Raw genomic sequence first — 22,868 nt, forward strand, 5'->3', positions numbered from 1 at the left:
GGAGTCACTGGGGCTTCCTGGGTGCCCTGGGAGCTCTCCTGGCTATCCCCCAGCCCCTCCTACCAGGTCCGGGGGAGGGAAGGCCTAGACTTAGGTTTTCTCTGGGCTGCCCTTACGCACACTGGGGGTAGAAGGATTAGCAGGTGCCGAGAATGTAACAATCCAGGGCAGGGAGGTGAAATCAGCCTAGAGTTTTAAAGGAAAATCAAAAGGGAAAAAGCATTTGCCAATCAATCCACCCCAGGCCAAGAGAGAATGGATTATACTACCCTTCGCCTTCTTACCTTACATCTGATGTGGTGCTAGTGTCCCCAGCAGAGCAGAGGGACAGGAGAGTGTGGCCTCAGACGTCAGCTGACCTCTGAGTCATAGTTTCCTTAAAAGGGAGATGATTAATCTCCAAAGGCTGTTGTGAAGATTAAAGAGGATGGTGCATGTAAAACAATTGGTATGGGGCTTGTCACACAGTAAGTGCTCAATAAATGTTTACTGTGGCCATTATCAAGGGAAGAAGGGTGTGTAAAGGAGGGAAGGTGGGGAGTTTGGGGGCTTTGGGGGAGAGGCAGGAAAGAAAACAAGGAGGAGGAGGAGCAGGAGGAGGAGGAAGAGGAGGGTAAGGGAACATGCCACTGGCCCAGGTCCCCAGGCACAGCCACCATGCTGGCCCGGCCCGGGCTAATCCCCAAGCAGCTATTAAGACTACTCATGCATTCCTCCTGCATCCTTCTGCCACATCTGTCAGATGTGGTCCTGGATGCCAGAATGAACAGCTGTCCTCAGACGTGCCCAGCTGCGAAATGAGGACCCAGCGGTGTTGTGAAGGACACAGAGGCCTTGGAGGGGTGGCCAAGAGGACAGTTCTGTTGGGAGGCAACCACATCACTGCAATCACCATACTGGGTGTCAGTCTCTCCATCTGTAAATGAGAAGCTGGAAGAAGGCCTGGCATTTTGTGTCAGGGGATGCCAATATCGTAACGTGTCTCTAGCCAGGAGCCTTGGCACCTGTATCTTGTCTTGGGAAGTATAGGTATGACCCTGACCTCCTGGATCCTGGGAACTTTCCTGCCATTTTGCAGGATGGCCCTTCTAGTTTAGTTTGCATGGGCGAATCTCATCAGACAAAGCATTTCTGAGATTTGAATGTAAGCTCTGCCTTAGGATGTTTCCTTTGGTGCATTGGGGCTCAGAGAGAGAGAGAGGAAGTGACTTCCCAAGGATGGACAGGAAGATGAGTTCAGGTGTGTTTTAGACCTAAGATGAGACCCAAGTGTCACAGTAGGGTGCTCTGAGAGTGGGCACTCAACAGGAACCAAGTTCATCGGGGAGCAGTAGAGCAGATAAACGTAGTATCTTCAACAACGGGCAAACCTTGGTTGGAATCCTCTCCATTGCTGACTCTTTCTGTGACCTTGGCCAAGACTCCTAACCTCGCTGACTCTCAGGTTTTTCATCTGTAACATGGGAATAAGAATGTGGTGAAGAACTTGGGCTATGAAATCAAACTGCCTAGTATTGAGTCCTCAGTATTTACCTGCTGTGTGACCTCAAGGACCTTACTCTGTGAGCCTCAATTTCCTCACCTGGAAATAAAGATAAGAAGACTCACCTCATGGGGCAGTTGTGAGTTTAAACGAAGTAATGAATGTACAAGGCCTGGTGCTCAATAAATGGTAGCCATTAATTATTATTGATGCCAATGTTGTCAGCAGAACCCCTTGGTGCCTAAAAGGTATTTCAACTGCCTAGGCACTGATAATCTGTCTAGCAGCCCTTCATTCCAGCTCAAGGACCCTGACCACAGAATTCTCTGGCACAGTATGCTCCTCGCCTTGCCCACACTGGATGTGCCGGAATAGGAGCTGGCACTGGGGCAGCCCATCAGAGCCACACAGATTCCTGACTGGGAAAATGCCAGAAAAGCTCTTTCTTGCTGTCACTGCAGAGGCCCAGATGGAGACTGGTGGTCAGGGTTAAAGCTGGTCTGCCTCCTGGCGCCACTGGGTCAGCCAGGCTGGCGGGGGCAGGGGGAGGTGCTGGCCTACTTGTGCCAGAAAGCCATGGCCAGAGGGACAAAGAGGGAAGGGAAGGGTGAGAATATGGGGCTGGCATTCCATGCTGAGTCATGAGAGAGCGCTCATACAGGAAGGCACACCAGGAGCCTCAGGTATTCCTGGTGCACCTGCCTACACACGACCCTTCCCTCTATGCTTGGGCAGCCCCACTGGGCACTGAGAAACCCCCACCAGCTGTAACTGAGTTATTCTTGAGCCTCAGCATCGCTCACACTGAGTATCACACCACCTCCAGGGGGCCAACTGAGTGACCAAAAGGTCCCTCATCCTTTTGCCCTTGATCCCAACCAAGGGCCCAGCTGTTTGGAGGGTGCGCCCCGCCACTGTCCATGGTCCTGAAACACCCCAAAGGCAAGGACTGCGCTGGGGACTTCTACTCAGCCTCTTTCAAGAGCTCTGAACCAGGCAATGATCTTTATCTCCCTGTCTTGATCGAAGGTACGTGGGGTTGTTTTTTTTTTTTTTTTTTTTAACTGATGCAGAATCAACAGATTCTAGGTTTACCTGTTTATGTAACTGGTTTCATGTTCTTTTGGCAGTTCCATCACTTTTACCACTGCTACTATTCACCCTCTTGAAGAATTGGCGATTCCATATTCCCCACAGCATCCTACCCACTCTAAACTCACTCCTTCTATCCATGCTGTCCTAGAAGATCACAGTTAGAGGGGATCTAGAGCTCATCTAAACTTATGCCCCCCTTTCTACTGTTCTACTTATGGAACAACAGGCCAGAGTAGAAAGGGCACCAAGACCACAGTGTAAGTTACAGCAAACCTGGGGTGAGCATCCAGGCCTCCTAACTTCCCATCTACCTCATTCCCCATTGACCCACACTTCCACTCCCCTGCCCCAGGAAAGGTGACCTGCAGGAAGCATGAAATCTCATTCCAGGGCTCTTCCCACATAGAACACGATAGCCACCATTTATTTCCAGCTCACTCTGTGCCACTCGCTGGGCTGCTATGTGTGCCTGCATCTCCCTGCTTGGGGAAGTGTGGCCACTGTCATCAGTTTACAGGTAAGAAAATGAGCTCAGAGACAGGAAGTGATTTTCCCAAAGCCACAAAGCTAGTATGTGACTGAGCTGGGATTAAAACCAGAACTTTGGGGGTATTTCTGATCTCTTCCTTTCAAGCCAGTTCTAACAATAAACCCTCTAGGAATCTACTTAAAACCCTCAGCCTGTAGGTTCTACTCTCTCCCACACAATGAGACAGTTTCTGGCTAATGCCACACTGTCCAGATCTTTGGCAAGGTCCTGCTCTTCCCTGCCAGTGCTTTAGCCCTGCTGTGTGCAATGCCTCTTGGAGTCTAACCTTTGCTGACTTTCACTCTTGAAGGCCTCTATTTGGTCTTCTCTGGATGTTGAAGTCAGTGCAAAGGCCCCCTAGAAACACGGATGTGAAATGAGGGGACAGTCGTGTTGGGAGAGGATTATGCGGCAGGGTGAATATTGATGATGCTGTAATTTGGCTCCTTCTTTCAGAGCCTGGGTGTCTGCAGGCCCAGGCACTGGGGCTAATTGTTGCAGGCAATTAATAACTTGGATTGTATTCACTCTGGCACAGGCTGCCTGCTTCTTTGGAGGAGGCAGGCAAGGCTGGGAAAGGAATGCTAAGCCCGCTGCTTGCAAAATTCTGGAGGAGGCAGGAGTGAAGGGCCACCATCTGTCCAGCCTCCCCCAGGCCTTATCTGCAGCACCCCCACCCAAGTCTGGCCCTATCACTTTTCCCCAGAACTCTTTCTTCTCTTGAATTATTAGCCCTTCTATACTCTTCCCCAATAAACTCACACTCACCTCCTGAACATAACTTCAGGGAGAAGGGAGCTGGGGAGAGGAAAAATGATGTATTGGGAGAAGCTTGGGACTGAAACCTGGAAAGCCTGGGTGCAACCCAAACTCTTCCACTGACTTGTTACATGACCTTGAGTCAGAAGATTCATTCACCATCAACTTGGGCAAGTTGCCTGAGTTTTTTTTTTGTATTCATTGTATCACATGACTGCACAATCAACCTTGAAAGTCATGGAAACAAGGATTTATCATCCCATCAATCATATGCTCTCTAACTATATATAACTATATATGACTAATGATCAAATCGTTACCTATAAATCTGTGCTTCAACTCAGCTGAAAAGATAATTGCAAGCATATTATAGGCAGAGGTCATTTATTCCCATTTTGCAGTTGAGGAAACTGAGTCTCAGAGAAATGAAGTGACTTGCCCAAGGTCATTTAATAAATGTTAATGAAAGACACATAGAAAAATCAAACACAGTTTCCTAAATCTAGAATTCTTCCCAGCACATCCAGATTCACTTGCCTCTACCCAGTAGCTTCCCAGAGAAGGTAAGGTTAGAGGGAAATCTCTAAGCTCTTTGAGTTGGGGCCGAAGTCAGTGTGTTAGCGGATTGAAGAGGGAAATACTTATAAATGTAATTACTCTAGTCCCTAATGTGGTAGACAATTTAATCTACTGCATTTAAAAAAATAAATACCCCCATCCTTCCCCATATACTCTTCCCCTTAGTTGCTCGACCATCTAGCAGGAGAACTTGATTTATACACAGTCCCCATCACCAGGGGTGGAGTGAAGAAGTGAGAGGCATTATGGTCACCTCTAGGTCATCTCTTGCCCAGCAGGGAAGAATAAGATGAAGATGAAGGTGAAGACGAAGGTGAAGACAGAAGAGGAGGAGGAGGAGAGGCAGCAGCAACATCTAATATTTATTTAGAGCTTGGTTTGTGCCATGCCCTGTGCTAACTGCTGTTTTTGCACTGAGACTATCTCATTTAATAAACCCTTTACAGCCACTACTATGAGATAGGTACTTTTACCATCCCTATTTTATAGATGAGATCATTGGACATTAGCAAGACAAAGTGACAGTCCCAAGGTCACATAGCTGGTAAGGGGTGAAACAGAAATATGGCTTTACTGGGAATGGTGGAATCAGACGCTGGGCTCAGAGGCCCTGTTTCAGACATGGTTGGAGAGAAAAGAGAAATAGAAATAAAGGGATAATAGCTAAGGACAAAGCAGCCCTTTATAGCTCAAACTCCTTGTAAAAGAAGGCTTTTCAATTAGTCGTGAAGACAGAGGCCAGAGGAAGCAGCTTATTGGTACCAAGATGCATTTAAATCAGACCCTGGAAGAACTTTTGACAGCACTGGAGTGGGGGCTAGGGAAATGTAGAATCTCATTCTTTGCAGCTTTGTAGTTGGGTGGATCATTTGACTACCGGAGTTATCTCTAATTAACACCTGGAGCTAAAGAAGGCTTCAGGGAGGTGCCCAGGGTTTGGGCAGGGATCTCTGAATCCAGCATTCCCAGGCCCCTGTAAACAGGCATCCTATCCTACAGGCACAACGTGGAGTAGAAAGGAGGAAGTCTGAGGATGAGGCTCCAGGAGGAGGATTCTCATGACTTTCCACACCCGCACCAGCTCCCGCTGCCACCACCACTTCCACTTTATGGCAGGCATATTTCAAAGGCCCGGTTCCATTTGCATTTTTAAAACCCCGCTGATGGCCTGAGAAAATTGCATCCTTCCAGTGTTCCTGGGTACCACACTCCCCATCGCCTTCCCTACTCCACTGGGCCTCTGTCTCTGTACCTTCTGTTCCCAGAAGATCCCCCATCAAGGGTTGAGCAAACCCAGCCCCCACTGGAGATCATCTGGAAGTCCTGGGATGCCAGGAAGGGCTCCGGGGAGGGTGTGACGGAGGTGGCCCCAGCTCTAGCCAGCTAGACAGTATGAAGCTAGGATGAAAATCTACTGAAAATAATTCCCAGGGAAGTGGGGGCTGCATCCCCCGATGTGGGCTGAGGGTGACCCAGCACCATTGGGCACATCAGTGGCACTCCCTGTGGATTTGTTAAACTGGGAGGAGCAGTGCAGGAGCCTTGGATAATTTTGAGGAGGCTCCTGGAAGCAGCCTTCAAACCAACAGAAAAGAGTAAGCCATTCACACAGGAAAGAAAACCCTTCGCTCTCAGCTGGGCTTGGGAACATACTTTGTGTCTCCCTTATTACTCCCTTAAAAACAGATCTTTTCCTTCTTCTCCTTCCCTCCCACCTTCTCCCATGGCCCCACATTCTCCGCCTTCCCTCTGAGATGTGGCAAGAGGGACTGGAAGTTCGCAGGGCCATGCTGGGTCTGTTATTCTGTGCTCGTATGTCAGATGTGGCCTCTGATCTTGAGGGGCAGCAGCGCTCACTTATTGGGAGAGGTCTCCTGTCCCCCTCGCTCCTTACAGCTCAGGGTGGCACTAGGCTGTCCCCAACCCTAGTGTCTTCTAGGCCAGATGGAACCACTGGGAGTCCCCTGACAGATTTGGCCAGCCTGGCCATGGCTCCCATGACTACAGGGAGTGAGTGCCAGGGCAGGGAAACTGGCTCGGGCCATTTGCTCCTGCATAGATTAGCTCTCAGGGCATCCAGAATCATAAATACCAATGTGTCCAGTTGGCAGTCAGCCAGTGGGTAGAGCTCTCAGAGGCTGCACATCAGAGAGACAGAGCAGGAGTGGCAGGTGAGGAATGAGCAGAAGCTCCACTCGGCACTTTGGCATTAGAGGTGCTCCCAGCGCAGTCTTCCTCTTTTAGGAAGAAGGGCTTGGGGACTGGGCATGGGTAGTGCACCTGCGTGTGGATTTGGGGCTTGGTGTTTCATTCTAGAACTCAACTGTGGTCTTATCTGCCCCATAAACTGGGTACTTCCTAGAGGCAGGGGTTGCATTTATCTATTTTCAATCTACTTTCTCTGTTCCTCTCTTGGCACACACTCTGAGGATGTATGACAAACTCCTAGCTCATCCTTCACACAACAGTAGAAATAGCCTCCCTTCTTTCTGGCTTCCATAAGTAAAATCCCTTAAACCTGCAGCTGGGGGCTGGCAGCGGGTCCTCTTTTGAGGTGTCTGCCTTGACTATCCCTGGGTAACACAAATGCCAGTGTCCGGAGAGAAATGAGCCAGGCAGCAGCATTGGCTCCCCAGTGCCTTCTCATGGCCCGCGAACCAGGGTATGGGCAGATCATGTACTAAAGCTGGAGGGATGCCCAGTCTCAGGGTCTGGCAGGGCTCTGGGCTCTGGTGCCAGAGAGGCGAATGGAGAAGGAGGAAGGAAGGGACGGCGCCAGGAGCTGGGGTTGGCAGCTCCCTCCGGAGGAGACCTGGGGATGCCCTCGAGTGTCCAGGAGGCTGGTGACCTGCCAAGTTTGGGCAGACAGGGAGACGTGGGAACCTAGGGAAGTGGGGCGCGGGGCAGGAGGCCCGGTCAGGGCAGTTTGCAGAGGCGGGAATTTACCCCTAGTGGTCGCTGCGCGGCTCGCAGCCCCCGCCCGTTGGCTTTGGGAGCCCGGCTGTACCACATCCCGGCTCACGCAGGGGGAGCGACGGCCACGGCGGCGCCTGGCGGCGGGCTTCGGAGACAGCAGTGCGCCGCGGAGCGCAGCCTCTCGCAGGCTACTAACGCAAGGCCCCGCGGCGCGGAGGCCAGCGGCGCCAGGCGAGGGGGGAGGTGCGGCTCCAGAGCCTTCCCCGCACACCCCTACGCCCCGTGGTAGGAGCCCGGACCCAAACAAAGGCGGGCGGCGAATAAAAGGCGGCCGCGGCGCCGAATGCTCTGGGTGGCGCGCTGGGGACTAGAATACGCATCAGGCGGTGAGCGATCAGTGCGCTCTGGAGCGGAGCGGGGAACCCCGGCCTCCTGCAGCTCTGAAGAGCATTTCCCTGCTTCTCCCGCGAGGAGACAAGTCCACACGGCAGAGTAGCCTCTTCCCTCGGCCCCTCCGACGTGCCTCCCTCCTGTGCCAGCGGCTCGGGGGGCTCAGCTTAGCCAGCCGAGGTGAGTGCGACGGCCGCTGGGCGCCATCCGGGTCGGGACTGGGGGATGCATTGCTCGGAGGAGGGGGGGCAAGCCCTTTGCACCGCCCTCACCCCGGCCTGCGCGGGGCTCTATGTGAAGTTCTTCCGCTGTTCAGCCAGCCTGGGATGCGGGCCTTGGACCCCTCGGGAAAGCGGGCTGATTGGGGGCAGAGCCCAGAGCTAGCCCCTGCAGCCGAGCTCCAGCTCCGCACCAACTCCCCGCGGGGCCTGAGCAGCCTCGGTCTGCACCGACCAGTTTGATGTCCACAAACGGCGAGGCTTCCGACCTCTAGCCCCCTGCTAGTCCCCGCGGGTGGATGACTGATTCCGTAAAAGTTGAGCGTCAGTCTGAAGCCGCCCGGGATCAGGCTTTCGCCCGGGCTAGAGCACAGGGAGGGGACTGGAAAAGGTTAAGGACCTCCTCTCCATTCACTCTCTACCTTAGCGCACTCGTGCTCTTGGCGGGATATTTCCCAAGTTCTAGGACCCAATTAACCTGACAGCTGGTCCAGCCGGTGCGCAGGAGCTCTGGGGCAGACCAGGCGGGCGGTGGAAGCTGCGCCCTGCCGAGAACTCTAGTGAGGGTGGAGGTGGGGTGGGCAGCCGGGCAGTGGTGGCCCTGAGGGTCTGGGGAAGAATCTGGGCGCGAGTGGCACCGACTCCTGTGAGCCAACCTCGCCGCTGGGAGAACTTTTCCAAACTCCCTGGGGGCTAAAAAGGCGCCTCCGAGGAGATGTCCTTTCCTCAGCCCGTCTGCTCCACAGTTGGACCGAGCTTCTCGAGGTTCCTCCTGAGACTGGGCGCCGGTTCCCTCCCAACCATGACAGGGGCTAGTACCGCGGACAGCGCCTCGAGGCGGCCTTGGCGACTCAACCCCCGAGCGCGCCCACGGACCGAGGCACACACAGACCCACATTCCATGCGCACACTCACACCGCAAAACACAGACCGGCAAACAAGCCCCACACAGATTCACAGTCCACTCACGAAATATACAACCACCCACATTCCACACCATCCGTACCCAGAGGGAAGATCCACGCGCACGTGGACAAACACACATCTACCCACAAGCACCAGCAAGCCGGGCAGTATCTTCACTGCTGTCTCCGGACATCTGACTAAGCCTCAGGCTCCACAGCTCACCTCTTGGTGCTCACAGGGATGCCCAGTGACTCACAGAGTCGCTCAGGCTCTCTTGCGCAGACTCAGGCCCCACGCTCACGCACACACATTCTTTGGGGGAAGCATCGGGCCACCAAGCAAACCCTCCCCCTACCCCAATGCAGACTTCGTCAGGAACCAGGGGATCTGCCAAATGGAGGGAGTAGCCTGGCCCAGTAGAAGCTGTGAGCAGAAGCCCAGCCTTACAGAATCTTGGTATTAGGCTCAGAGTCCATTTTGACCTCAGCTCACCACCCTCATGCTTACTCCCCCTCCTTACTACAGACAAATCTCCTACAGCCAAGGTCCACACCCATGTCTCTGCATCATCTGCTTGCAATTTCTGTCTCTTTGTTTCCCTGCTGTGTTCCCCTCCCCCATGTTTATCTCCCCCCATCCCCTTTGTCTTTCCCAGTTCCTCTTTCCCAGCTGCCTTCACTCTCTCCCCAAGTTTCCTGCAGCCTGGGTCTAATCCAGTTGGTCTTTGCTTCAGTGCAGGAATAGCTGACCCTTAAGGGAAGCTGACTCCCAGCAGACTCCAAGCTCCCATACCTCTCTCTATGGAAGTCTGGTCCCCCTCACCATGGGGAGCTTCTGCCCCCTCCCCGGGAAAATCTCCAGAGCCAGATGCCCCAGATCCTTCACAGTCTCTCCAAGGGCCCAAGATTCTTCAGTCCTGGAATTTCAGCAAGCCCCCATCCCCTGGGGATTTTGAAGGATTTGTTACCCATGCCCTTCAACGCCTCTCCTGCTACTGCCCTTAAAATCCAGAGACCAGGTTGAAAGAGGAAAAGTCACAGAGTGATGTGGTGGGAGGAGCACTGGAGTGGAAGTGGGGGGACCCGGGTCCTATCTTAGCTCAGCCACAGACTCCCTAATTGTCTTCTCTGAGCTTTGGGCTCCCCCATCTACACAAGGACAGGACTGGTTGAGGTGACTTTCAAGGGTCCCTGTTTGGTCCTAATAATTTAAGATACTGACTTTCCCCAGAGTCTCTTGAGTGTGGGTGGGGTTGAAAATTGTAATTCAACCCCCAGAGCTTATGGTATCCCTTCCTCAGAGCACTCATCCCTGGTAAAGCCATCCTGTCCCCTGAGTGATGATGTTCAGATGATTTCCTTTATAAGACCAGAGATGTCAAGTAATTTTCTTGAGGTCACACCACTGAAGTGCCATCTCCATTGGGGCAGGCACTGATTCTGTCAGTAAATCCTCTGCATGAACCACTGGTTCTGCTGGTGAATAAATGAATGAACGAATGAATGGATGAATGAATAGATGAATCCAGACTAAAACCTGGGTCTCTTGATCCTCAGAATCTGGGAATTACGGTTTAAGCCTGTTTTTTTCTGATAGTTTAGGCTTGTTTCCCTTGTCTCTTTATTTCCCCTTCCATTAGCCTGCTCATTCAAAGGCAGAAGGAGTTCTCTGAGTTAAGACCCTTCCTCCCTTAAGGCAGACTCTGGGCTGGTTGTAAATGACCACTGAGAAGGGACTAGCTTTAGCTTTAGCCCGGCCTGGTGGGTAAAGGTTTGGTAATCAGCTCCAAGTCCTTAAGACTCTACCATGTAGGCTGTCCATGGGCAACTGCCCAGGATCCGAGAATAGGAAGGAAGATCATCATCGCTACCATTTGGCTGAGCAACCACTTCTCACAGCCCCATGAGCTGGGTACTGCAAAAATCACCTTTACAGATGAGCAAAGCAAGATTCTGAAGGATGAGATGGTTCCCCTAAGGGCAATCAACCAGCCCACTGTCAGTCATAAAAATAGGCACCCCAGAATGGTGGTGGCAGTGGTTGATAATAACATTAGAGGTGTTGATAATGGTTCTAGCATTGTTGTGATTGGAAACTCAGTGAGACTGGCCTCTTTGGTTCCCTTCCTCCTCTTTGAAATGATTTTCTACCTGAACCTCTTATACTCTTCCCCCACCCAAATATGGAGAAACTGAGGGCTGGGACAGTGAGGCAGGTGTGTCTGATCATCTGTCACTTATAGCTGAGGAAGAGGGCATGTCAATTGAAATTCTCCTCCTCCTGCCTCCCTCCTCCTCCCCTGAGCATGTATCCTGCCAGAGGAGCCAGAGCAGTGTCAAAGTCTGTCAAAACACCCTTCCAAGCTGGGTTCCAAATGCAAAGCCCAGGGAAAATAAATAAAGAGGGCAGTGTTGGCCTGAAATAGAAGCATGCACCAACTCACAAACATGCATGTTTTCCAAAAGTCGCATTTCACGGGCAGACAGTGTGGCTCACGCTCCAGCTGCTTGACAAAGGCTGGAGGCATGGCTGCTGCCAGGACTGGTCCAGGGAAGGTGGCAGAACCTCCCTTAGTGAGCTCACTCCCTGCCTGGCCATGGGAGACCAGACGGCCGCTCCTGCTCCTCACCAGCTGGAAGGTACAGGGGTGGGAGGACTGCGATTAATGTGTCTGTGTGGTAGTCAGAGCTCTTTGGAAGTGGGCACCAGAAAAGGCTGATGGCCTTGGTTCCTCTGCCTCACAGTGGGAGTGGCTGGCTTGTAATGACAATCCTGATCATAATAGCCGCCATTTGTTGAGTACCTACTACGTGCCACGTACTAAGCATTTACACGTGCTGTCTCACTTAACCTCGCAGCCATCTCATGGCATATGGAGTGTTATCCCCCTTTAATATATGGTGAAGCCGAGCTTCAGGGAAGTAAAGAGGCTTGCCCAAGTCCACGCAGCTAAAAGAGGCGAAGTTAGGATCAGATCTTGATCTGAATGAAGCAAGAGCCCCTGTTTTGTCTAGTACTCTGCATTGTTTCTCTTATTCATTTATTCATTCATTCAATACACATTTTTTTGTCAAGAAACCCCCTTATGTGATGATTTTCAAAAGAATGTGAATTCCTTTGCTAGCTGGGCCAGAGGTGAAGGGCAGTACTGTCACCTGTGTTTAGCTCTGGTCACCCCAGGATTGATACCTGAGGCTTCGGAGCTGGGGCTGGGGCTGGATGCTTTACCTTTGCATCTTGGGCTCTGTCCCAACCACGAGAGCCCAGCTCTGTCTGTCTCGGGGGATGGGCTCTGGTGGGATCCCCACTGTGAGGCTCGGACCATGAGAGACAATTTAATTTCATAAGAGGTCAGGACTGCAAGAGGCCTCTGCAGATGGGGAAGTTACTTCAGAGATGGCAATGAGTTGCCAGCATCACACAGCATGTTGGTAGCAGAGCCTGAATCTCAGACTCCCAGGCTGGCATGCTACATGGCTAGGCTACCCTCCTTGAGTGTGTGGGAAGCATCCAAATGGCTCCACTGAAGGGGGTGGAACAGATGCAGGCAGTAAGCGTAACACTTCTCATCCAAGAACTGGGGTGAAATGCAGCTGGTTTTCACTGCCAAGTCCTCTCCTCCACACCCCCTGCCTGACTGCACCCTCTGCCCCCTCTGCTGATCTGTCCTAGGTCTCCCAATCATCACTGTGAACAACACTAGCAAATATGAAACATTCTCCATGTGCCAGGCACTGTGCTAAAAGCTGTACGTACACTGATTAACTTAAGCCCCACAACAAGCCTGGAATTAGGTGCGTTTATTCCACTTCACAATTGAAAGACCTGAGCTGGAAAGGTTGATTTACTTGCCAAGGCCGTGCAGCTAGTAAGGAGGCAGGTGGAGCCCTGCTGAACCCCTACTTGCAGGTTTACTCTGGGGTTGAGGTGGGAGGTTTGGAACCAAAGCCAAGGGGAAGGAGGAGCTAATGGGCAGCAGTAGGCTATTTATATTAAACCTCCAGGCCTCGTCATGCTTGCTGGCACTGATGCCAGCAGAAGCTGAGCCCCTGCCAAAACCTGGAAGTAAGAAGCCCAGTGCGGAGTCCTGGGACCAACCTCCGCCGAACATTGGCCAAGATCAGGGTCTGGTATATTTCCCCCTGAGCTTGGGAAAGAACCTGCCAGGCATGCGGGACCCCTGGATAAGCCCTTAGTTCTGGCATCCTGCTTTCTCTTTGTTCCTCCCTCTGAGGGAACCAGACTGGGAACCTGGGCAATTTAGAAAGGGCCGTTGGGTAGAAGTTTAGGGTCTTGCTGTATCAGTGAGCTTGACCATTGGGAATAAGGAGGTATGTAGGGACGATGGGAAGGACTGGCTTGGATTTAGATGCCAGCAGGTACCATCCAGGTCCCTTAGAGGGGCTGATCCTTGGAACTAGGGAAAGAAGTCCTGGGAGGCAATGTCCAGAGGCTGAAACCTCCTCTACCAGAAAAAAGATTTCTCCTTAATCCCCCATCCCACAAGCATCTGCCTGAACAGCCACACTGTGTGCCCCACTGCATGCAGAAGTGGAAAAGCCTTGGCCTCTGTCCTTGTAGATTCCACCAGAGTCTCTCTTCCCTGCCCCAGCACCTCCTGCCTGGACCAGAGGCAATGGATGATAAGCGATAGCTCACCCAGGCCCCCCCTCCCAGAAGTAGGAGAGGGACCCAGGTGTCTCTGGGGGCTCAGAGAACATGATCCCGGCAAGTGGTCATTCCGTGGTGAGGAGAAAGTTTCCTGTGGGTGGTGCCTGTGGAACACCTGGGTGCCCTCCCCAGCTCGATGTCTTGGTGGGAGAGGGGTGTGGTGGGAAGGCTCATCCCCGCCCAGCCATCTGCCCGAGGCACCCAACACACCTACTGGCACCTGGACAATGCGTCCTTTGCCAAATCTTGTTAATAGAGGAGATATGACTGCCAGCTGGAAGCCACTCTTGCCATGAAGGAGAGTGTGATGATCTTCTTGTCTCGGGGAGAGGCAGCTTAAATGGGTCTTGGAACAGTTGTGGCAACCTGGTGTTCCTGGGGCATTTGGGATGTTTGTGTTTCACCCCACACCCCCACCGGTATTGGCCTTTGCACTGTCCTGGGGGATTTCTTAGCCAGGAGAGTTCCACAGGGCGATCACCCCAATGATAACCATCACGATAATTATGGCCAACATATTTTTGCCTGTTTACTACCTGCCAGGCTCTGGGCTTAAGAGCTTTAGAGGTATTATCTCATTGCATCCTCATGCCTGCTGTATGAGACAACTACCATTATTATTCCTTTTAAGGATGAGAAATGTGAAGCACAGAGAGACTAAGCAGTATTCCAGTAAGCCACGGAGATAGGACTCAAAGCCCGGCAAGGGTGGCCGCGGGGCCACCAGCACAACCATCACCATGATTGGGGCCCATGCTTTGGCCTTTATATTAACTTGATTTGGGTCTTTACAGACGAGTATGATTGAAATCAAACAACCTTTTGGATCCTTCAGTAATCTGGATAATTTGTACACATGGGCTCAGGCTGTGTCCTGGTTGACAGGGTGATGTGGATTGGCCTTTTGCTTCTTGAATACCAAGCCACCCAACAAGATCACTTTTCAGCTATCCAGATGTGGGCAACATCTGGCTGGCAGGCAGGGCTTTTCTGGTTTTCATCCAGAAGTTTCCCTTTCTCACTCCATTTAATACAGCTGGGACTTGCATCCCTCCGGACATAATCATATGTGTGAACTTTCTGGTTGAGAAGTATCTGCTGGTTTTGAAAACTCCTTCCCTTCTCCAACCAGAGAAGCTGGAAGGAGGCTGGTTGATGAAGGGTATGGCAAGCTAGTAGTTGCTGTATGTTCCCTGCAAGCGTTCCTGACTTTGTGACCCGGTCTTCCAGAGGCTTTGAGTGGATGGTCCCAGAATAAGACAGTCGGTAATCTGTGATGAACAGGGGCATGTCAGTCAAAGGGTGCTCTTGCGCATTAATGAGCGTGAGAATAGATCCGGGGTGGGAATGTTCATGGAGCCTTCGGGAGGAAAGGAGTTCAAGACGTCACAAAGTTAAGATAATGTGGATTTAATAGAAAGTCCTTATTTTCTATAGCAAGCACCAGCAAGTTAATGAATTAAGATGATGAATGAAGGAATGAGTAAATGAATGTGTAAATGTAGAACTGGTGAATGCGGCTGATGGACTTTGACAGCCAGAGCCTGGGTTTGGCAGGACCTGACCCCAAGTACTGACAAAGTGAAGAATTCTGTTCTTGTCCCCTGGCACACCCTTCACTTCAGGGTCAGGGAACCTGCCTTTTCGCTGCATACTTTACCCTCACCCTGTTCTGCAGGACCCTCTGGTCACTGGGCTCCTCTGGCTCCTCGCCATTGCGGGGGCCAGAACCCAGAAGACTGCAAAGCTGATGGAGGCTGCAGCCCCAGCACCCTGAAAAATCTGCAGTCCTCTTCACCTTCCCAGCTGCTCCCCTAGTCCTAAGCCACTCCATCTTCTCTGTTATCACACTTCTGTGTCCTGATCCTTTGAGGACTCCAAATGACAGAACTGGGAAGTACCTGAAAGCTCAGTGAGTCCAGCTCTCCCATTTGACAGAAGGGCAAACTGAGGCCCAGGGAGGAAGAAAGGCCACAAGCAAATAGGAGACAGAACCCCACTATTGTGGGAGGATTTGGAGAGAGATCCTACGAAACTTCAGCTAACACTGCATCACTGAGCAGGGAAGGGGTGGGACAGAAAGGGTCTGAGATTCTTAAGCCCAGGTAGCTTCACTGGGTCTTTCTTGGCCTCTGGGGCCAGGAGCAGCAGTTCTGAGTTTCTGGGGTCCTGAATCTCCCAAGCATTTTCTGGGAAAGGTAGCAGAGCTGGGAAGGGGTGGGTGTTACTTGGAGGTCTGCCCTGCATCTTGGGCCCATTGCTCCAGCAGAGCAGCTCCGACACTCAGCTCCTGTCTCTGTAGGCAGCTGCACCATCATGCAGGGCGGGCTGAAGCTGAGGGCCAGTGTCAGACTCTCCACCTTGTCAGAGGACCTCTGTGCTGGCCCCAGGCATGGAGGGGTACTGAGTGCACCTTCTGGACTGACCTCTCTCTCCCCATAATATGTACCTGAGCTGTCAATCAGCAGGGTAGTCAGGAAGCCCTTCCCCAGAGCCACTGGTCTGTTCAGACACGGAAAGTGCATTTCCACCTGGACACTCAAGATGATGAAGCTGGATGTCAGTCCCTGATGCTTCTTCTCTCCTCCCTTCCTTGCAGCCAGGGTTGTGCCAAGACTGCGGCCAGAATGACTTCTGGGGGCAGCCCCTGGGGTCAGAGTGGGAGCAACATGTGCAGACGCCAGTGGGGATTAGGAAGGCTGACTCCAGAACTCCGAGAATTTTCCAACGTGTGAGACTCAAAGAAAATCTAATACAGTGAGATGAGTACTGAGCTTATCAGAATTTAGATTCAAATAAATCCTTTTACTTCTTTTAGCCTCAGTTTTCTTGTTTGCAAATTGGAAATAATTCCCAAGACTAGAAAACCTGTATGAAAATGGTCTTCAGGCTGTTAAGCTGCTACAGAGATGCAGTATCATGCAATCCCCCAGGACGAGAGAATCAAGGACAGGATTGAGGCCCTGGCTTGGGGACACAAGGGCCTGAGCAGCCGCCAGCATCTCCTTGCTGTGCTTCTTTCCTTCCACAAGCCCAGGTGGCAGGGGCTGGGGGAGCCCCAAGTTCTAAGGCTTCTCACTTTCTATCCAGATAGTGGGGCTGGGAGCACAGCCCCATCCTAGGGCTCCAACCCAAACCAGTTGTGGTGGGTTCAGTTCCTTGCATGGTCTGCTTTTAGCTTCCAATTTACCCTCAAGCTTCTCTTTTGTGGTATGGGACCAAGAAGAGTCTTGCAATGTCCCCAGACCCACGGCTGTGGTCTGGGTGTGCCGGGGGGGAAGGAGGAATAACGGTCTCGGGAGCTTTCCCCAGATCTAAGAACTGGCAGGTGCCCACCTGCTGCGTCCCATCGAAGCTGACGGCGCCCGGCCAGCACACACTATTTGGCTGTTGCTGCTTCTTGGCTTGATGTTACATCAGGACCCACCCTGTGTTCCCCCTCCCCCACCCAGTTACACAACAGCTTCTGAATGGGATGAAGGGGACCCCTTTCCCCTTCCTCTGCCTCCCCATCTTGGGCAGCAGCTGAGAATCAGAGGTGGGGAGTTTAGAGAGCATCTCCCCCCACCCACCACCTGAGGGATGGGGGACCACCATCCAGGGGTGCTAAGTGACTTGTTCTGGGTAACACAACAGGCTGGTGGCAGAGCAGGTCCCCACTCCCAGCCTCCAGGGCCACTTCTGCCCCAGGCCCCCATCCCCTGCTAATGCCTCCTCTGTACCCTGAGCTTGAGCTCAAAGGAAGAGCTGGCTGGAGCCAGAGCGGAGATGCAGGGGGAATTGTTTTACATATTTGTTAATCGGGTCTCAGAGAGAGAAGGGCCCTGAGCTCATCAGCCAGAAAGGAATCCAATTTGGCTTTTATGGCCATTGTTATTGGTCATATTTTGTGGGGATGTTTTTCATTTTTTTATTAATCTAGCAGTCTGGGGGCTGGGGAGCTGACTGGATGCTTGGCCCAGCAGGCCCTCCTGCTCCCACAGAATTCTAGGCAGCAGCCAGGATTTGGGACTGGGGATGGGGGAGAGGTGGTGCGAGGGGGTGGCCTGGACAGGTTGACCAAGGCACGCACTGAGGGTTTTCAGGATGTTTCTGATCCTTGGGTGAGGGGGCCTGGCTGTATTTCACGGGTTCTGTAAGTATTGCTGGTTTTATTAAGCTTTTATTATCTTTTCCTCAGAGATGCAAGAATTCTTGGTGGGCAGGCCTGATGGGTCTAGGCCATGAGGCCTGAGTTGTGCAGGTAGAATGGGGTGGGGAGTGAGGCGGGGACAAGAGTGGGTCGGTGGGTGGAATCCCTTTTGGCAGTGGAGCAAAGTGGCCGAAAGGAGGGGCTCTGAGTCCGGCCTGCAGAGGCTCAGATCCCAGCCCCACTCCTGCGAGCTGCCTTGTGGCGCTGAGGCTGGATCAGACTGGCACAAGCAAGTAAATCACCCAGGGCCGGGCACACAGCAGTGCCCTTGCATGGGGCCTGGCAGGGAGTAAGCCACTGGCCGTCTGTTTTCTTTCCCAGCCTGGCCCCGCCCCCACCAGGAAGAGTGGGTTGGCAGATCTGGGCAGCCTGTGTGTGCCCCTTCTCTGGACGTAAAATCCTGTTCCTGGTCCAGATGCCATCATTTCTTCCCTCCTCATGGCTGGAGGAAGAGGCGCTTTGAGGAGTGAGCCCCGGCCAGAGGCCCAGGAACCAGAGTCTGTCCTCAGAGCCAAGGAGTAGGACAAGCCTGAGGAGAGGCTAGCGCGGGCTCCAGCAGGGGGAGCCCCCAAAGGCAAGGTCACCTGCTGGAAGAAGCTACTGGGAACTGGGGAGGGTGGCCAGGGCATCAGAGTCTTTCAAAGACTAGTCCTGGACCACCTGCCAAAGAACCACCTGGAGAGGTGGTGTAAATACAGGTTCCTGGGCTCCTGATTGACTGAATCTAGTGTCTGGCTCAGGAGTTTGTATTTTAACAAGTGCACCCAGTGACTGATCTGTGTTGAAGTCTGAGGGCCGAGGTAGCGGAGAATGAAGAGTCAGCTCCAGCCGACTTGCAGACCTGCCCACAAGCGAGGGCCGGGTTTGGGGCTCTTCCCAACTTTGAAGCCCATCATGACCATACCAGCTGCTGTGACTCAGCGAGCAGGGTGTCACCACCCCATTTTAGAGGCGAGGAAACTGAGACTTGCCCAAGACACCCAGCTAGTGGCAGAACCAGTGTTCAAACCCAGGTCTGTCACTCTTTCTCCCTGAACATCAGGCTCTTGGTACCTGATTTCCCTCTTGGTGTTGGGGGACCAGTTCTATTCCACTGAGCCCACCAGAGAGAGAACACGTGGAATGGGGGAAATTTAGGCTGTCATGACCATTAATATTGTGTTCCTCTGGCGCTGGCTGGGACGTTTCCCCAGGTGATATATTGATGAGAGCAAAGCTTGTTTGCTTGATATATATTGAGCTGTGGGCTTATGAGTCAGTGCCCAGTTTCCTCACCAGCTGTCAGCCTGGGGAAGCCAGCCGTCCTTCATGGGCTCCATCTCCACAGCCTGCCCCTCTCTGAGAAATGAGGGGCAGGGACAGGCTCACCACAGAGCCCTCGCCCAGCTGCCTTTCCCCTCCCAACCCATCTAGGCTCCCAATAAATAAGCCCAGATTTCCTTTGCAAGGGGGAGGTGGTCATGTATATCCATCTGAATATCCTGCCCCCTGCTGGCAAATTTAGCCAGCAAGAGTGGTATTTTTAGTGGGTAGGAGGTCTGATGGTGCAAATCTATGGATTTGGAGGGCATTCCCTGAATTGCCATTTTCATTTGAGATTCTGGATAGGACTTGGGGCTTCTTGAGAGAAGTCTCCAGAAGGGTCCTAGGATCTAGCTGCCAGGATGGGGCTCCCTGCTTCACTTGCACTTTCCCTCTGGGGAAATTCTATTAGTGAGGGTTCTCCTAAACAGAATGAATAGGATGTAGATTATGTAGGTAGGTAGGTAGGTAGGTAGGTAGGTAGGTAGATAGATAGATAGATAGATAGATAGATAGATAGATAGATAGATAGATAGATAAAGGTAGATAGAGGCACTGAGAAGTTGAGGCATCTCAAGGTCTGCAGTTGGTAAGCTGGGACCCAGGAGAGACGATGATGTAAATTTCTGTCTAAAAGCCAGCAGGCTCGAGACCCAGGAAGAGCCGCTGTTTCAGTCTGAATCTGAAGGCTGGAAAAGACCAATGTTCCAGTTCAGGCAGTGAGCAGAAAGTGTTCCCTCTCACTCAGCCTTTTTATTCCATTCAGATCTTCAACTAATTGAATGAGGCCACTCACATTCAGGAGGGCCATCTGCTTTCCTCAGACTGTACCTCCAGAATCACGTTTGGTCAAATGTCTGGGCCTCCCATGGCCCAGGCAAACTGACACATAAAATCAACCATCACACCCATGTTTCCCTTGAAGGGAAGGCCAGGTTTGTGAGACTGGTGGAGACTTCTTTGCATCATGCCCCGAGCTACTGCCTACTGAAAGCAGAACTGCTGAGACCTGAGTGATTTCAGGTCTTATGGGGATACTGCAGGCTTGCTATAGGGCAGTGGGCTTCTTCAGTGAGTACTGACACCTCGGCTCTCAAGGAACTCAAGGGCTGCTTAGAATGGCAAGAAGAAGTGTGGGCTTCTGGATTGGTAGACCTGAGGTTCAAATGCTAGCTCCACCCCTTATTAGCTGTGTGACCACAAGGGAGCCACTTAACCTCTCTGACTGTTTATTACTCTGTAGAATGGGGATGCTTATAACGCCTCCCTTGCGGGGCTGATGAGAGTAGGAGAGAGGGTACTTGCACATAGTAGACGCTAATTATTATGTTACGATTATTTTCATGGGCTGTCAGAGTTTCTGCATCAAGCCAGCTGGGCTTTTGGCTTCACCCCATCCAGTGTGATTTTTAACCCAGTTTTACCACCATGTCTCCAATGTTTCTGCAGCCTCCCGGCCTGAGATGGAGTACCCAGCTCTGCGAGAAGAATTTGGAATTCTGGATGGCAGGCGCGTAGCTGGGGCATACAGAGGGTGGCCGACTCTCAGAAGACAGGGTATTAGGATTTAGGATAATGAAGTCTAGGAGGGACCGAGCCCTCCTCTTTCCTTTCCTCTCTTCTCCACCTCAGATGAGCTGAATCCACCAAAGAGGCAGATCATGACCAGGGAGTGGAGAAAGGTACAACGTCTCCACTCCTGCACGTCAGGAGGAAACGGAGTTGTTTGACTCAAAATATCTCATTTTGAACTTCTGCCCAAATCTCTCAGCCTAGGGTAGGAGAGTCAAAGACCCCAAGATGTTTCGAAGGACCAGAGCTGAACCAGGGAAGCAAAACACCCTGAGACAGGAAGAAAAAGCTGATGAGCTCCAATTGCCGTTAAATTATATATACATATACGTGTTTTAAGCCGAATCTGCATGGCTAATGTGATTTTTTGATTACATTTTAATAGTCTGCCTGGGATGGGGGAATGCAGAACGAGGAGTTCTGCCACCCTTTGTCAGAAGGAGGGAAGTCGTAAACAGGGCTACAGGCAGACTCTGGCATGGGGCCACATCCCCAGGAGCCATTCTGGAGAAGAGCAGGGCCCAGTGGGGGGCTTAGGGGGTGTCTTTGAGGCAACACCACCTCCCACCAAAGCCCGATTCTGTCTAGATGGGGAAGTCCATCTGGCTTGTGGCTTAAAGAATGCTTCTTTCCTAGACCTTAAAAATAGCTTCTTTATGTTGGCTCTTCGGGTCCACATGTCATCTTCCCCAAGCCTGGTTGTTCCCTGGGACTGCCAAAAACTGCCCCCAGAATCTGGTGATGGAGCAGACTCAGCACTCCTTTGAGCCAAGAGTCCTGGCTCTGCCATTGAAATATGACCTTGGGTAAGTCCCTTCTCTTTGCTGGGTTTAGTTTCTCTAGCTGTGAAATGAAGGAGTTGGACCAGGTGTGCTTTGATGCCCCTTCTGGGTCCAATGAGCCATGATCTACTTTATGCTCATTTTAAAGACCCCTCTCTCCATCTCAGGGTAACAGAAGATTCCACCCTCACTCAGCTGTTGGGCATTGGCCACCTCCCTCTCTCCCCAGGTCCTGCTTTCTAACCAGGATCTCTCCTGCTGCAACTTGAGCAATTCGCCTTGCTTCCTCTCCTTGGAGGACAGAACCCTCCGGCCTCCCTTGCTTCTTATAGAAACTCCTCTAAGAGTTGAAAGTTGTTAGCAAAATCTCTTCTACACACATATACACATGTCCTATTTTAAAATAACATTTATTTCTGATTCTAAAAATAAGGCTGTACCTGACCATTGTAGAAAAAATTGGAAACAGACAAGTATAAAGAAGAAAATAAAAATCACCCATAATCCTCCCAGGCAGAGATAACCACTATTAATGAGTTTTTAAAAGTATTTATTTATTTATTGTTTGTTTGTTTGTTTGTTTGTTTTTGTTTTGGGGGTAATTAGATTTATTTATTTAATGATTTATTTTAATGGAGGTACTGGGGATTGAACGCAGGACCTAGTGCATGCTAAGCATGCACTGTACCATTGAGCTATACCCTCCTCCATTAATGTTTTTTTAATGCATATATATGCAGATTTTTTTCTGTTATAAAATTGGGATGATGCTACACATAGGCCCTTGGGTTGCCCCAAGCCTGGCCCTTGGAACTGAGCCAGGTTCTTTCTTAAAAGTCTCCCCAGAGCCTACTGTTCCCTTTTAGATGACTGCCCCCACTTGCTTTTCCCAAGAGGAGGGAGACCCTGTTCCATGGATGTGTGTCCATCTTCGTTCATGGGCTCCTGGGAGGCCCAGAGTTAAATTCTGACTATCTCTGAGTGTGTGCAGGTGACAGATGGAGAGGGAGGGGGAGAGCACATACGCCGGCCGTTAAGCAGGAGCACCTAATGGGAGATCACAGAGGCATGATCACAGTCCTATTTCGGGCTCTTTGTCTGAACCAGTGACAGGTATCGAAGAAGCCATCCTTATCTCATTTCCACGGAGCAGCTGGAGCTCTTCACTAAGCTAATCAATTCCCATCACTTGAGAGAGAAAGGAAAACAAATTTGCTATTTGCTGCCCATCCTGGGGAGGGACCTGAGGAGGTGGTTGCCGAGGGAGGCATTGGTGTCAGACCCCACATGCCAGCCAGGCTGCCCTTGGTTTGGTGGAGTCTCTCAGACTGTATTCACCCTCCTTGGCCTGCAGAGCAGGGTTTCTCAGAAATTCTGGGGTTTTCACAGCTGGAGGGACCTCGGCTTTTGCCGTCCCACTGCCCCATGGGGGAGACAGGGCACCAAGAGGACACGGGACATGCCCAGCGCCACA

The 22,868-nt window shown here is 51.8% G+C and overlaps 1 protein-coding gene across 1 annotated transcript in view; it reads left to right on the top strand.

The window, feature by feature from the left end:
* The first annotated feature begins 7,607 nt into the window (after nucleotides 1-7,607).
* DISP3 (dispatched RND transporter family member 3) overlaps nucleotides 7,608-22,868 on the top strand; it is a 48,557-nt gene continuing 33,296 nt past the window's right edge. Inside the window, exon 1 of the mRNA XM_032495180.1 lies at nucleotides 7,608-7,931. The gene's annotated coding sequence lies outside the window, so the exon portion shown is untranslated. The remainder of the gene's footprint in view (nucleotides 7,932-22,868) is intronic.

The sequence above is a fragment of the Camelus ferus genome, chromosome 13, assembly GCF_009834535.1.
Source record: "Camelus ferus isolate YT-003-E chromosome 13, BCGSAC_Cfer_1.0, whole genome shotgun sequence".
Taxonomy (NCBI): domain Eukaryota; kingdom Metazoa; phylum Chordata; class Mammalia; order Artiodactyla; family Camelidae; genus Camelus; species Camelus ferus.